Source organism: Mandrillus leucophaeus, unplaced genomic scaffold (assembly GCF_000951045.1).
Source record: "Mandrillus leucophaeus isolate KB7577 unplaced genomic scaffold, Mleu.le_1.0 Scaffold109, whole genome shotgun sequence".
In the NCBI taxonomy this organism is placed as follows: Eukaryota; Metazoa; Chordata; class Mammalia; order Primates; family Cercopithecidae; genus Mandrillus; species Mandrillus leucophaeus.
In genome coordinates this window covers 2,532,289-2,535,600 of record NW_012099098.1, presented here as the reverse complement: position 1 = coordinate 2,535,600, position 3,312 = coordinate 2,532,289, and the positions used below count along the sequence as shown (strand labels likewise).

General features: G+C 46.0%; 1 pseudogene across 1 annotated transcript; it reads right to left on the bottom strand.

Annotated features, from left to right (window-relative positions):
* Nucleotides 1–1,829: 1,829 nt before the first annotated feature.
* LOC105545565 lies at nt 1,830–3,306 on the bottom strand (annotated as a pseudogene). The gene has a single exon (XR_001006944.1). The product of XR_001006944.1 is annotated as a neugrin pseudogene (transcript).
* Between the last annotated feature and the right edge of the window lie 6 nt (nt 3,307–3,312).

The window sequence follows — 3,312 nt, the reverse complement described above, 5'->3', positions numbered from 1 at the left end:
AAAAATTAGCTGGGCATGGTGGCACATGCCTGTAGTCCCAGCTACTTGGGAGGCTGAGGCAGGAGAATTGCTTGAATCCGGGAGGTGGAGGTTGCAGTGAGCCGAGATTGAGCCACTGTACTCCAGTGTGGATAAGAGCGAGACCCTGTCTCAAAAGAAATAAAGGCCAGGTGTAGTGGCTCACACCTGTAATCCTAGCACTTTAGGAGGCTGAGGCAGGCAGATCACTTGAGGTCAGGAGTTTGAGAGCAGCCTGGCCAACGTGGTGAAACCCCATCTCTACTAAAAACACAAAAATTAGCTGGGCATGGTGACAGATGCCTGTAATCCCAGCTACTTGGGAGGCTGAGGCAGGAGAATCAGTTGAACCTGGGAGGTGGAGGTTGCAGTGAGCTGAGATTTTGCCACTGCACTCCAGCGTGGGCGACAGAGCTAGAGTCCGTCTCAAAAATAAATTAAAAAACAAAGTTTTAAGAACAGGCTTTAGGTTTCTATAGCCCATTGGGAAAAGGGTATGGCATGATCAGATGATTTGCAGGAGTTACAAATGCAAATTTAAACAATCAAACAGCATCTAACACATCTTTAACAATTAAAAAATAAACACTATAATAAAACCATAAAAATATTGATAAGCTTCTACTATGAACTACATGATAGTGACAGGGGAATGAGAGCAAGGGTCCTATCTGCCCACTATTGTATTACCAGTATCTGGATCGTAGAACTTTGCTTAGCATGTGATAGGGCTTTGCCATTTATACTGAGAACAGATGATCAAGTTATCAATAATTGATAAAAGCAACAGTAATCAGTATTTTAATTGCTGTAAATGGACATTTGAAATAGCAATAAGATTCTAGAATGGCAATGACTGAGTTGGAATGTAGGTGTTTTCATTAATGTCCTACACGTATTTAAATTCTGAGTAGCCATTTTTGCTGGTAAATTGTGAAAGCAGGACACGGTTCTCCAAGGTTCACAGGTAAACCATCTCACCAGAGCACCAACGAGCAGACTGCTACATTTTACTTTATTTTGCCTGTAAGGAAAACCAATTGACTAAGCTGTCCCCAGATTTCTGGTTATAACAGATGTATTTCTAAAACAATCAGTAAATTAACAAAATTATGGCAGACAGTGCCATATCCCTGGAATTCCAAAAGCCCTGGATTAATGATGAGACCCGAGTTAAGTCCCAGCACTGCTACTTATTGGCAGCCATCTTAGAGTCTATTTCCTTATTTGTAAAAGGGACCTCTTAATCTGGGATTGCCTACATCATGGCGCCACTGTAGAAATCTGGTTAAGGAAACTGTATAATGAGACATAACTGAAGATTGATTGACTTTTATTTAGAGATGGGGGTCTCACTCTGTTACCCCCGGCTGGAGTGCAGTGGTGCAATCATAGCTCACTGCAGCCTCAACCTCCGAGGCTCAAGCAATCCTCCCACCTCGGCCTCCCAAGTCACTGGAACTGTAGGCACATTCCGCCATGCCCCACTCTTAATATAATTAACTTTAAAATGTGGTTGGAGATTATAAGGGCCCTAAAGCCTTTGCCTGCTTTGTGTTTTCTGCCAACCCCTCATTTCCCAATCTTTGCCAGAACCCCAGCAACTAAGAGAAGGGCGTCCAGTTTTTGGTTGTCAGAATCCATCACTAAGCAGGATGCTCTGCATAGAGCCCTTTGCTGGGAAATTCCTCTGGTTCCATCTCTCTCCCAACGTTTACTGACCAAGGATCCTTCCTTTCTGCCTTTGTCCTTCCCTCACTCACAAAGGTTCACAGGTAAACCATCCTACCCCAGAGAGCACCAAAAAAGCAGACTGCTACATTTTACTTTATTTTGCTTGTAAGGAAAACAATTGACTAAGTTGTCCCAAAAATGTTAGTGTTCACTGATCAAGAAGGAAATGAGGTCAGAAGGCAAACTTTTCACTTCCTCTCAACTATAAATTGCAAGTATCACAGAAAATTGTAACAACACATGCAACATGGCTGGTTTTCAACATACAGAGTGTCCAAGCAAGAAGAGTGAGTACTGAAGATCAACAGAGGTCAGATTGGGGGCACTACTACAGGAAGTCTGAATCTATCCACGCAGTTTTTTCCTCCCACAGTCCAGGCTCAACACTTCTTCCTATTCCAAGGTGGCTTCTCCATAGGTAGAAATCCAGGCTATTCCATATATATTCCTTGCCCAGCTGTGTTTCACAAGGCATCTCCACAAACCAAGCCCCGACTCAAATTGTGTACAGGAAGTTCCCATTGCTGTCAAATAACTCTCGGCCCCTCTGCACTACTTTGCTGCTGAAGTTACCCGGCTCCTCTGCCTTCAACTCCTCCAGCTTCTGATCACTTGGCAATGCACCACTGCCAGTTCTTCTGGTGCTCTCAGAATCACTGGAGTACTTCTGTAGCTCTCTTGGATGACCTAGGGGTACAGCAACAGGCACAAAGCTCTCCTCCAGGTGCTGGATTTCTTTATTTCTTCCCTTCCATCTCCTTGGTATATTTGTCCTGTAGAGTGTCTGACTCTATCACTTTCAAAGCTGTGCTGTGATTCGCGTCTTTGGATGAGGCTTCATGCCCTGGCATAAGCAAAGAGCCTGATACAGAGTGGCCTGCAGGGAGCAGCTTTGAGGTATTTCCAGCGCCCCGGAGCTGCTGGAGAGAGTGGGCAAGCCCAGCTTTCTTAAGAAGGACTTTTGGATCCTGCTTCAGCTTCTGCTCCAATGTGGGTACAAACTTGCTTTTTAAAACTCTTCGGATCACATCAGTGCTGACATTAAAGCCTTCAGCCAACCTGGGAACTGACCAGGACTCTGGAAATTCCGCACGTAAATACCGGATCTGCTCCATGGCTTCCCGAGTCAGGGTTCTAGGCGGGGCACCAGGCGCCTCCATTTGCCTCTCTGAATTTTCTGGAATCGGATTGCTTTTTTCTGTCCTTTCAGGGTGCTGAGGGAAGAGAACCAATGGCACAAGCCATGCGTGGAAGCAGAATGGATGTTTGAAGAGCCTCAGGCTAAATCATGGAGCGCCCAGCCCTCTTCTCTTTGATCGCAAGGGCAACCGGGCCGTGTTGCCGGCTTAGAGCTGCTCTGTACACCCAGAAAGTTAACACCTAGAACAATAACTGCCTGTAAGCATGCCGAACTCTCTAAACTAATGATGAAATACGTCACTAATGAAGGGACCAGTGGTCCCTGGGGAGCTGAGCACCTCACGCTGCGCGACTAACAACCGGAAGAGGAAACGAGGGCCGCCGCGCAAGCAGCGGCAGGACACCCGGCGCCAAGGGGGC